A 13,359-nucleotide genomic window follows, 5' to 3' on the forward strand; every position below is an offset into this window, starting at 1 on the left:
CTAGCTCGACCCCTTCACCGTTACTGAAGGTTATCTCTGCCCATTTACTTTAATGCCACTTTTCTGCAGGTTAGCTCCACCCATTCAGTTTTCTGTCACTTTACTGCAGTTTAGCACCACCCCTTCACTTTACTGTAGGTTAGCTCCTCCCATTAACTTTTCTGCAGGTTAGCTACACTTTTTCACTTTTTTGTTACTTTCCTGCAGGTTAGCTCCTCCCATTCAAGATACTGCCGGTTAGCTCCACCCGTTCACTTCACTGCAGGTTACCTCCGCCCATTCACTTTTCTGCCACTTTATTGTAGGTTAGCTCTGCCCATTTACTTTTCTGCAACTTTTCTGCAGGTTAGCTACACCCTTTCACTTTTTGTTACTTTCCTGGAGGTTAGCTCCTCCCATTCAAGATACTGCCGGTTAGCTCCACCCGCTCACTTTACTGCAGGTTACCTCCGCCCATTCACTTTTCTGTCACTTTACTGTAGGTTAGCTCCATTCATTCACTTTATTTCAGGTTAGCTCCAACCCTTCACTTTACTGTGGGTTGGATCCACAGATTTACATTTCTGCAGGTTAGCTCCACCCATTCACAGGTTAGCTCCACACCTTTCCATGTCATGTTTCCCCTCTGGTTTTTGGTAATATCACAAGTTGCAATTTTTATTATTAATTTCAAGAGAGCAAGAGCATTTTGAGTGAAAAACTAAATACTTAAATACTTATTTGCTAAAATGTAAGACACAACTTGCCATTATTCCTTAATTCTTAATTGCTCTATGCCATTGTTCTTTTAAATAATACAACATTGTGGCAAATTGGTATGGTATAAGAGGAGTAAAACTCTTCAGGGCATGCTGTCATTCATCATCCTATCAGGGATTATTTAGGGATTATTTATTTACTTTGCCACCATTATTAGCAAAGTATTTTTTACATTCTAATCAGTCCTTCCAGGATTTTGCAGTGGCAGGAAGTGATGTAAATTGAAGCAAACTCTGCGATATTCAGAGAAGCTGGCAATTTTTCAAAATTACCACAGATTTGGGCCATGTTGTGTGATCATCACAAAGCACATTTAGACAAAGCCCTCTTCAATTCAAATGAACACGAGTGCAGCTATCATAGAAAGTAATTGCATATGTGTCTTCACTTGCAATTTTGCTAATTCAAGTAGTTTTCCACAAAATCAATGCATTTTGAATGGAAAAAGAAAATCCTATAGAGACTGTTTAATGCTCCAGTGGTGTAAAGTTTCACTTTTTGCTTTCTTTATTGCTTTCACCAGTGTTTCAACCAATGCACTAAGGTCCTGTTTTATATGCATAGGAGATGAATAAATAAGTGTAGGTATGTCAAAGGGACCTATCTTACTCTGCTTGGGATTTTTGACAAGAGCTGTTCATAAGACATAAACCTTTTCAGTTCTGCAGAAGCAATGTTTCAGGATGGAATCTACACATAGTTTTATGCATAAGGCCCCTGGAGTTTTATAGGTCTTAGTTGCTTGTCATACAGTGTGGGTCAAAGCAATTTGTTATGCGAAGGTGTTGTTGTTTTCTCTGTTTCCCCATGCAGCACAATTATACAGTGCTTCATAAAGGAGTAATGCTAGAAGTTTTCTCAGCAGTGAACCTCGGCTGGTTATAATGAGTTTTGACAAGAATACCTGTTTGTATGTTTGGTGGAAGTGAAACACAGCAAAATCTCTCTGTATGAAACTCTCTTGTAGTGTTGAAATTTACATATGTAGTCTTCACTGGAGTACAGCAGGGCTACAGAAACACTGTAGGGGTTAAAAAACTGTTGTGAAGGAATACAGAGATTGGGACACTCTGTTATCCTTGTTTTGTGTTAGGTTTTTGTAAAATTAAAAAAAAAATTTATGAGGTTTGTCGTTAAAGTTTCTGATACAGTCTCTACTATCCTAGACTGGCACTATATTGTCATTGGAACATCTATTATGTGTGCAAATTGCTCCAAAAAACTGTACCAACTGTACAAAAGAAATTGTATTCAGGACATTCTTCCTGAAAACCATCCCACATTTCAACCTACATTTGAAGCTCTTATGCCCATGGTATTGGTACATAGCATACCATAATGATGACAGCATGATGGGCAGCCATTAAGTCTATTCTGTCCACGTTCAAACTGCTCTAGGAGAGTTCAGCAATCATAGACCAAGATAAAAGTTGTGAGTTCAGCTAATTCTATGTAATTGGCGAACTCATCCATCACTCTCCTGCAGTAGTTTTCCCTACCCAGCTGAAATAAATGCTGCTGCTCTTTCATGCTAGATGTAAGTGCACATGTGTGAAGTCAGCAATATCACACAGAATCCATTTTCATCAAGGAACCCATGCTTTGGTGGATCACTTGGGGGTTACAGAAAAATAACTGATATTCTAGCAAGATTTAGGGCAATCTGAAAGCCTGCTGAGACATGTTCCATGCTACTGAGAACTGAGAATGACCAGTCAGTGGATATATATATAAATACATATATATATATATATATATATATATATATATATATATATATATATATATATATATATATATATATATATATATATATATATATATATATATATATATATATGTTGTGTCCTTATTTGGTAGTGAAAGTCTGTGAAACATGTTGTGTGCCTTGTCTGAGGAGAAGGAGCTCCACATTTTATAATTAATTCCAGTTAATTCCAACATTTACGCACGATTAGTCAGTTCTTTTCTTCCCAGTGCCATGATTTAATGCATGGTCATTAAAACAGACAAACAAGTTAACCTGCTAATAATAAGTGTTGTGAAACAAATTCAACATACACAAATTCTAGTAATTCATTAATCTGTTTATTTTGGGACTAATGTATAATACAGTAATAGGTTACAATACAAAACTTTATGTTTTCTTGCGGAATAAGTGAATGCAGACGCAGCACCACTGAGTAAATCACTGTTTATTTGCAATCTCAACCTTTAAGATTGGTCGGGTATTAATGTGGAAGTTTTTCAATTTGAGATTTCAGCCAACATAAATTATCCAACTTAATAAAAAAAAAATAGAGTGAAAATGGTGAACAGTTTCCAGCTTTGCTTTTTCAGATCAGTAAAATACTATGTTGAAACAGAGGCATGAGTCAGATGAAAAGTTCCTATTGTTCTGATTGTAAATACATGTTTGTCAGATATTACCCCGTTAAAGATCACAGACCCTTCCATGGTTTCACATTTAGAAACTGTTCAAAAGACAGTGAGGTTTGCCGAAACAATGCAGGTCTAGACGGAAATAAGAATAGAGAAGAGAAGAGAAGAGAAGGTCTAGATTGGAAATAAGAATAAGAAGAGAAGGACCTAGTTTGAGCGATCTATATGTAAGGACCTTGTGCATGGTTTATATCATAATGTAGCTAAACTACTGGTTCTATGCTTAACAGTCAAAAGTTATTGTTGAGGAAATTGCTGGTTTAAATGGAATTTGTTAAGAATACATTGCAAAGCAATGTCAGGAACTACTACAAGCTAAAACAAACTGGTTAGAAACTGAAATAGACACAGAAATGTAAAAGAAACAGATTTGTATCTTTCCTCTTGGCACTGATTATAGTAGAAATTATACCACAAAAATGATCATATGTACATAAGGAAAGTGTTTACCTAGGAAAATATAACAGCTGTAAGAAACACTACAATATGTTTCTGAAAGATTCCATTGTGAAGCATATGTCCATAGTGTACTAGACGATGAATGTTTATTTAGAGCCAATTATTTTATATAGAGCCAGATTTAACCTTAAAGCGTACATTGTACCCAGATTGGTGGAAAGAAACACACCAGATGGTTAGCTTGTTGTTTAAATCACACTAGTTAATTCTGAGGCACTTGATCATTTGAACATTGATGAGTTTCATCTCATTATTTCTTTGCAGTATAGGGAATGATAAATAATTTTGGGGGAAATGCTCATCTTTTGCTGTCTGATATAAAAGATTACAATTAACTAAAAAAACAAAAAAAACATTTGTTACTCCATTTGGACAAATTGTAAGTTCTGTTTATTCCTGGTCATAATTATTAGAAGAATTATCAGAATGGCAGAAAACCTTATAGATTTCTGTAAATATTGCCGAAGAGATCAGATAAATTTAACTGCCAAAGAGAATAGTTGAAAACTATTTACAACATCCAATGATTGTATTTGTATTTGATCTCACTGGAAAACATCCACCGACATTTATCTGCTGCTACACACTCAATATTAGCTATCCATTACTTTCCCAAGATTCTTAAAAGGTAAGAAAACAGCATGGATTTACTTAATAAATCTTGGGTTGTATTGTTGTTTAGATGATTAAACATTGGCCCTTATTAGCACTGTAATCATGAAATCTCAAATTTAGTTTATTAAAATTTCCTAAATTCTTTTTAAATTCTATTTATTATGACACTTTTGTTACAGATATGCATTCATCTGTCATTTATTCGTCCAAAACATTCCCGGATAAATAAAACGTCTGTACAGAACAGTAAATATCCAAGCACCTCCTGCACCACAAAGCCAAGAAGCACATTAGATATAAATAGTATCACCACTGCAAAATAACACATAGGAAAATGTAATGTAGTAAATACATACTTCATATCCTAATGCATGCAAAGGCCAAACAGAGGGTAAATGCTCTCAAATTGGATTTCAGCAGGAAAAGAAATATACTGTATGTCGACATGTGTATTTCTATATTTAGTCACACACTGTGACTTGATGCTAGACACTAGAGATGCCAAGCTAAGACACTTCACACAGCACAATGTGTTTGACTCTGCGGTACACTGAAACTCACTGTTGGTGCTACCTAACTATTATCCAAGGCCAGGGAAAGTGCAGTGAGCAGTGGTAAATCTTTGCTGTTAAAACATTTGGTAGGAACATGACTGAGAAACATTGACACAGTAGATCAATGTATTTAAAATGGTTTCCTTTTGTATAATCAGGTGAATTCATATTTGTTTATTATCGCAGCAGGGCAGGGGTATATCATTTGCATAAATTTAAACACACACACACACCACTTTATTAGGAACACCTGTGCCCCTTCGGAATCTGGGTAAGAACTTCAGTTAATATTTTACATCAAATCAGAATAGAGGAAATTTTTAGTGATTGTAGCTTGTTGTTTGTGCCAGATGGGTTGGTTTGAGAAACCTTCAGAAACTGCAGATCTTTTGAGTACAACAGTATCCGTTTCTTAGACAGAATGGTGTGGGAAAACAAAATAAAACATCCAGGTGTGTTGGCAGAAACATTTTTCCAGATGAGAGAGATCGGAAGAGGATGGTCAAACTGTTCAGAGCTAACAGTTTGAGGAAAGCTGTGGTAACTCAATCACTGTCTACAACCACGGTGGACAGAAAAGCATCCCAGAATGCACAACACATCAAACCTTGAACTTATCAGTTTGCATTCAGAACAGAAATCTGATGCTATCAGGGGTAAAAAAAAAAATAAATGGACAGAAAATGGAAAGCTGATGATTGGACAAAGACCAGATGATGTATGATTGTTATAATTGGTAGCATTATAAAGAAAATAAAATATTGCAAAATATGATGTCTGTTTTTTTTTTAATGAATATCACAGTCAGCATATTTCCGCACTGTATCAACGAAGTAATTATTAATAATTATATTACTGACACAGTTGCAATTAACTAATACAGTCAATGTAAATAATATTTTGGTGACCCTGATGTGATTTGAAAATAAAATACAACTGTGTTTATGTCAATTATTTTTTATTTTCAACATGGTTAATTTTTTAGAATTATTATAATATAAAATTGAATTATGTTATAATGAGAATTATTTGAATATATAATTTGGCTCAAGGAGAAGCATTCATTTTCTTATAAAGGACAAAACAAAAAGCTAGTAGCTGGTATTCTGTGTTGCCGTAGTGATGGTTATGTGTGTATCTGGCAATATTTAAGGAGCTTCATTAGAGGGTCTCAGGTGCTGATGACTTTAAAGGTCAAAAGAAATCCTCAAAAGAATTGTTGATAGCTCACTGGCTCTTGCTTTCTCTCTCTCTATCTTTTTCTTTCACACTCTCTATCTCTCTGTCCAGTGAAAACCCAGACACTATAAGCCAAAGGTCAGTCCTGAATCACAAGCTCTTATCACACCTTGAAGAAAGCTTTTAAAAACAAACCTGAAGATAGAGAAAGAGAAGTGTTCATTGTTCAGTGTTCAGTCATTGTCTACTAAATGAAAGAGATAACTGTGAATTAATGTTTTGAATAGACTGCTGTATAAGAGACAGATACATGTTAAACGTTACCATCGAATGTGATCGTTACCACTTTCATTTGAGGGAAATTATATTATTTCCATGGGTTGTGATGTTTTAAACATGGGTGAATTTTTCTCTTCATGGTTTTTGACTAAAAGAAATACTCCATTGTTGTTTAATTGCTGATTAACGTGTTATAAAGACATTACACATTACCCAAGCCTAGTGGATGGATGCATGGATGGATGGATGGATGGATGGATGGATGGAAATTGAATTAGTGGGTGGATAGATGAATGGATCAAAATTGGAGCAATGGATGGATGAACATTGGCATGATGGATGGCTGGAAGGTTGAATGTTTTCCTGTGCCTGGAGAAAAACGAACCCAGAAAAAAAAATGAACCATGACATATTATCAGAATAATCACCTGTATCCAGAGAGGAAATCAGACATTTGACACCACTATATAGTCTACAATACTTTTCTAACCGAAAAATAAATCAAATGTCCAGTCATATTTGTGACATAAATGACAACCCAGAGTTTAAAGTTTGCATTGAAATGTACAGTATCACAGCAGTAAAATCTTATGGCCATACAGAGAAGAAATGCATAGAGGTCAAGGTGTCAGCAGACCAAATGGAATAATTTTCACTATCATGCTGTTTCCCCTGGAACCACACATGTCCTTACCAAAGACCTCTGGGGATTTATTCTCCCTGGCTGCTTGTAGGACAGCATGGTTGTCAAGTGTGCCCTTTCTGTCTCTCTGTGTCAGCTAGAAAATGCAGTGTAACTCCAGCCACATACATTTTTCCTTTAAAAAAATGTTATATGCTGTCAGCTTTCTCATAGAAGACCCTTAGTGGAGACTTTCCTAATCGCAGAATCGCTGTACTGCTCACACCACACGATTTTTATCACTTGTAATATGCTGTTTTGTGGACATAGTGCTGTGCAAACTGCACAAGCGATCACTGACGAAGCTCATGTATTTCACCTGGCGAAGAACACCCGATTACCAAATCCCAGTTTTCCATGAATAAGACACAAGAGTTGTCAATTATGTAACTTTCAAGATGGAGTCTGAACAGATGGCTATGCTGGGTGGGCTGTTTCTAAAGAAAAAAGATAAACATAAAATGAGATTGGTTGGAAAGTTATAAGCAGCAAGGACGTTCTGTTCTGCTGAGATATAATGCAAAGTACCTTGGCTACTTTTAGACCGTGTGTCACCAGAAATGATGTCTTGCTTGGTAAATTTGCTGTTTATAAAATTATTTCTTATAAAGAGCAAGATTATTGCGCTTACATTTTGTCCCCGCCTTCTACGCAAAATAAATGGATGATGGAAGTGGCTTCAGTGATCTGCTGCACATGGCAACATATGAATTTGATGTCTTTTGTGGCTGTTTCTCAGCACTGTTCTTGTCTTAGAGCTGCTCACACTGCAAGATTTAGTGTCAAGAATTTCAACCATGCTTGGAAATATTGGAGCATCTGCGTAAGCTCACAGACTGAGAAAATCACATTGCTGAGCCACTCACACTACACGAGGGGTTTGCTGTGGGGGCGTGCAATGTTTTATCACTGAGTTGGGGGTGGGGGTGTCACAGACTGCCAAAATTAGTCTGCAAAAGGGAAATCTAGACTAAAATCTAGTGTGCATTCAGGGAACTAAGCAGGAAAGTTTATGCTTTCTCTTTTTTTTTTTCCAGTTTTACACAACTTCTGTGTTTATGATTTTTTCCATTCACAGTTGTCTGTGTAAGCCGAGTCCTTCTCCAGCCACTAACAACCTTACACTTCTTTTTCTAATTCATTCCTGACTGATCGGCTCCATTGCTTCCTAATAGGAATGAGGTAAATGGAAATCAAATGAGAAAGTTCTCTCAGTGAAGTCTACAATAGTCTGTGTTAGATATTCACAGATTTGTACAATCAACTCCATCTTCATGAGATAGAAACATCCAAATATAATTTGATTCAAATTGAATTGAATTTCATAGAGAAATCAATATGTGCTTAGGCTGATATTTGTTACATGGCTAGAAATATGGTTAAAACAATATCACTTTACTACTGTGCAACCCGTTCCATTGTGAGTTTATGTCATTTATGAATAGCTCGTTCACATCGTCTATAGCTCAATGACAGCTACGCTTCACCGTCTACCAGTTATAATTTATTACCTAGAAATAATTAATTGCCATTAGCTGTGATATTTCTGTAAATTAAGCATGTCAGTTCCATGTATGGTTCAGACGTGCTGTCTTGCATCTTGATGGCTTGAATATGTGAGCGTTGTCTGCAGGTGAATTGAATAGATGCATTTGGCATTTCTAATAAACTTGCATTATTTTTTTGGAGAAGATGACACCTCACTGTAATAGCTTATTGCCTGTGAATAAAAATGAAGACTTGTTGTTGACAGGCATGAGGTTGAGTAAACAATGGGGTAAATTCTCAATAATATTCTCTATCACTTCAACAGATGAAGTATGATGTCTAGGCCACGGCCTGTCTTTTGCTACCTGTGAAATATTGAATAAGATATGTGTCATTATAATAAATTAATGTGTTTATTTTACACATGGAAGAGAAAAAATTGATCATCTTCAGGAAAAAAACAATCAGATGTTGCTGCCTAGGCCTTGGGCAAACAGCCAAAAATGTTTTCTAAAAAATGATTTTGACCAAAGTTGTGTTTTCGTGTCCATAACATGTGTCAACGCCTCCACTTGAATCAAACTAGCATATTTCGTCAAAATAATGTTGAATTATTTTTTCTTTTTTTCCACAGCAATCATGCAATGCTGTTATCAAGTTGTTGGCTACATGCCACTGTGAAGCAGGAATATTTCTTATTGATTCCTTTTGAAGATATCAGCTGCAAATTCTCCATGAGGCACATGTGCTGTCGCTTACACTGTAGAGAATGAAGTGGACAGAATGCATGTGTTTGTATGATCTAATTCAGAATGTGAAAATGTAATGGGAAAAAAAAAACAGGAATCACTGAATCAATCACCATTCCTTTCACCGTCTTTCACTAAATGTACAGTGACCAGCAGCGGGGAGACTCCTGTTTGTCAAATCCATCCAGTGATGAAACACGAGAGACCGATGTGAATTATGCTGATTACTCCTTCCCCATAATATACATAGAACTCTTTGAAAAAATGTCATTAGGGTCGAGGAAGGTAAAGTCTTTTTAATGCTAGGATTTCTAGTGCTATGTCTTGTCTTGTCAGCTCAGGATAATATTAAATCTGTGTTATTATCATTATTATACTATTTGAGGATATGATATATATATATATATATATATATATATATATATATATATATATATATATATATATATATATATATATATATATATTGAAAGGCACAAGCCAAACACACACACATATGTGCACACTGTTTACAATGTTGAAATACCAGTCAGGCTACAAGACATGTATTTGGACTAGAGGTGGACATCGGAGTGCCTGGAGGAAAGCTCTGAGGCACTCCACATACTCTGCGAAATCAGGAATCAAACCTCCAGGCCTGGAGGTGTAAGGCAAACATGCTAACACAATTGGCACAATGTGGGGGACACTCTGGACGGGCTGCCAATGCGCACATGCTACAGACACAATCGTACACACACAAACTACTGTATGGACACAATCATACAGACAATTTACAGATGTTGATCAGCCTAAGATGCATGTATTTGGACTAGAGGAGTTATTCAAAGTACCAGGAGGAAACCCCAAAGCACAGGGAGAACATGCAAACTCCCCCCACACACAGGACAGAGGAATACGATGCCCCCCAGTTTTCACAAATATCCTAGAAAATCTTTCCAGGATACCATAGAAATAAACATGCTACATGTTCTTTCCTTTAGCGCTTCTTGATGAAGTTATATGAACTTCTCTTGTCCACTGTCCTTTTTTTTTGCCCTGATCTCTTCCTCCGTCTATTATTCCCATTCTCTCATTCCCCTGTCTTCTGACACACTGATTTGTTATCCCACTAATACTCTAGGTTTTAGGCATCCTGTTGCTGGCGTGAATAGGCCCGTGTCGTGCTCTCTTACCCTGTGATATGTGATTCTTGCTGCAGTGCAGAGAAGGCACCACCGGTTATGTGCAACTTCAAAATCCGTTTCCCCGGCAACCAGCATGCCTGCAAATCGACGGCAACTTCCACAGACGAGTCCTTTTGTCAGTGCAGTCACGATCTGAGTGAAAATGGGGTGAAGAGAGGGAAACGAATAAACAAATAAATAAACATCAACTACAAAGCAGTACATTTTAAACGAAGGGTCCATTTCTCCGACCTAGACGCAGTCTCCGGATGACTCATTGCCTGCTCTGTTTTGACCGAAGTGCACATGGCTCAGCAGTAGCAGACATCTCACATAAGCAGGCGAAGAGTAAATCCTGGGGTGCTTTCTGCAAGTCTTTGATACTCAATAACAAAATGGTCCTGGAGTGTTATCAGCACAGAATAAAGCATAGCCTAGAAAACCTTTCAGCAACTTTGTTCTAGTGTTGCAAATTTTCATTATGATGACGCCGGTTGCTGCATTCAGCAGAGGCTGTGCTGAGTCGAGTTCTTACTTGGATATGACAAGTCTCAGTGTGCTGGTTCAGGAGAAATCCACCTCCATGAAGAGAAAATCCACAGACTGGATCCCTGTGGATAGTGGAGAAGAGATTATTCAGTCATACAATAAATCACTTTGTCCATCTCAGCCAGTGGAGCATTAATGATCATAAATCGGATGTTAATACTGGTATCGGAATCGGTGTGTTTATTTATTCAGAAACATGCACTTTGATAGTACTAAGATGCTTAACAAATGAAATATGGACGTATTTCCCTATAAATCATGAAAGCAAAGCAAACCGTGAACTTATCTAATAAAACATTATGCCACTTAATCTGTATCAGTCTCAATATCTGCTATCCACTCTTTCTGTTTGATTGATTTTGTTTCCGCCTCATTATTTCCTGTTTTTCTGCTACTTCATTCCCCCCAAAAAATGACATAGGGTTTGAGAAAGGTATTATATAAATTTGAACTTACAGCAATTAGATACGGAGCAGTGAAGTGAGCGTGCAGAGAAACTGTCACACGTATGAGAATGCAGTTCAGTTTTACGAGCACTGAGCACTGAGCCGTGCACATTTGCTTGTCAGAATCTACACTTTGTTTGAGAGTCATGGTGCAACTCACTCATTTTAATGACTACTCTGCACACTCACATCAGCCTCGCTCGGGCTGTCTTTTAAATATAGAGTTTAAGTGACATAATACCTGAAAAAGATAAAACTCAGAAGGAGGAGTTCATTCCTAGCAGCGCAAATAAACTGTTAGCATCCAACGTAAACAGAGCTTCATAGTAAGTAGGTTGCTTATTTTTTATTACAGAATTAGTACCAAAAAGATGTAGGTGTACTCCCGGTTAGTCTGAAAGGAAAATAGATTTCTCAATCCCTAATCATAACTGATGTTATCTAGGAAGATGGCTACATGATGGGTCCATTATATGGAGACAAAAAGACTAAGAGTCCACTTTGTGGCGCGAGAATATCTCACTCTGCTATCTTCATCAGTGTCTTGCTATGTGGAAAGTGCCTCCCTTTACAATGGAGGATATGAACGAACCTGTCAATCATGACACTGTGGATTTCAATTTAATAATTTTTTTCATTCAAATAGGCCACTCTCATAAATTTACTTCTAAAACAGTCATTCCGAATCAGATATTTGTGTGAAGTATCATAGGAAATATTGCTTGTTTATTTTTTTGCCTCGCATTCCTGCAAGATTTTCTTATATTCCTGTAGGTGTATTTAATCACATTTTCTAAATTTTTCACCCATGTCATCCAGACGGATCTTAGTTGTGTACTCACAATAGAAAGCTGTATTTTATCTGGTTGGTCACTTTTATGGTAATTTTCCCAACTGAATCCAAGTCAGCTTTTTGTGCTGAAATTCTCACTCGCTATCCTACAATCTGTCGCGCATGAATGGGACCGAGGTGATGAATTTTCGAGCATTGGACACGCAGCCTCACGCTGTCTTAACTTGTTTGGTGACACAACAGGTTCCTTCTTCATTCATTCCTGTCTTTCTGTCTTGCTTTCTATTAAATACAGCCAACCCAGGAAGTCATCTCTATAATCAACTGAATCTGACGCGGTCTTGTGTAATTACAGTTCAGTCACAATGCTTCAATTCACCAGAGATGCCCAGGTCCTTCTGCAATACTTTCCTTAGTGTAATCTTTCATGTGTCTACTGTAGAGATGTACCTAGGGACTGACCTAGACAGGGATTCCCCTGTGCACAGATATGGATTTGACCTGATTTTTCGGCTCTTTAATTATGTAATTCTAATTGTAGATCTGGTTCCTGCTCTCTCCTTGCAAGCTGTGCTGTCACACATGGCTTCTGGTTATAGACTGATGCAACTAAAAGGAAATCAGTTTTGAGACTCCTACTGAGAACACCTGACTGTGTGCGTGTTAAGAGAATTGACTGAGGAAGAGAATTGACTGTGCCAGGTTAAGCCACCATGCTGGAATTGTGCTCCATGAGGCCTTAATTCCTGAGAATGCTTTTTGGTGTTTAGTGATCTGCCTGAGGTATCAAGCCCTGACTGAAATTACAATTGGCTCAAACTGAAAGAAGGTTGCCAGTTAATTATAAATGATGGCATTTTCATTTGTATCTCATTTCACCTTTTCTTTTCATTTTTTTTTTTTTTGTTTGTTTGTTTTACTTTGTGGCCAAACTTGAAAGCTATTTGGAAGAGTGAAGACTAACACATGCTTCATATAAGATCTGTGAAGCTTCGACATCTTTTTGATCTATTGATCATGCAAGCACAAATGACATCAGAACGTGTTATGGATAAATTTGAAAAATACTGCCAGAGTCAATCTAGCTATCGGCTCTGTTTTTGCCATTGCTGTTAAGGCAGATGAGCTGATGAAAGCACAGCAAAGCTGTTCGCTCATAGCTGTGTGCGAGTGTGGTATGGACGTGGTCAGAATTATTG

At 37.1% G+C, this 13,359-nt stretch overlaps 1 long non-coding RNA gene across 1 annotated transcript in view; it reads right to left on the reverse strand.

The window, feature by feature from the left end:
- The window catches only part of LOC131352001 (uncharacterized), a 103,887-nt gene extending 92,982 nt beyond the window's left edge, over positions 1-10,905 (reverse strand). The window contains exons 1-2 of the long non-coding RNA XR_009204466.1: positions 10,625-10,905; positions 10,382-10,525 (exon numbers count right to left, since the gene is read on the reverse strand). This is a non-coding gene — a long non-coding RNA (uncharacterized LOC131352001). The remainder of the gene's footprint in view (positions 1-10,381; positions 10,526-10,624) is intronic.
- Between the last annotated feature and the right edge of the window lie 2,454 nt (positions 10,906-13,359).

The sequence above is a fragment of the Hemibagrus wyckioides genome, linkage group LG04 (assembly GCF_019097595.1).
Source record: "Hemibagrus wyckioides isolate EC202008001 linkage group LG04, SWU_Hwy_1.0, whole genome shotgun sequence".
Lineage (NCBI taxonomy): Eukaryota > Metazoa > Chordata > Actinopteri > Siluriformes > Bagridae > Hemibagrus > Hemibagrus wyckioides.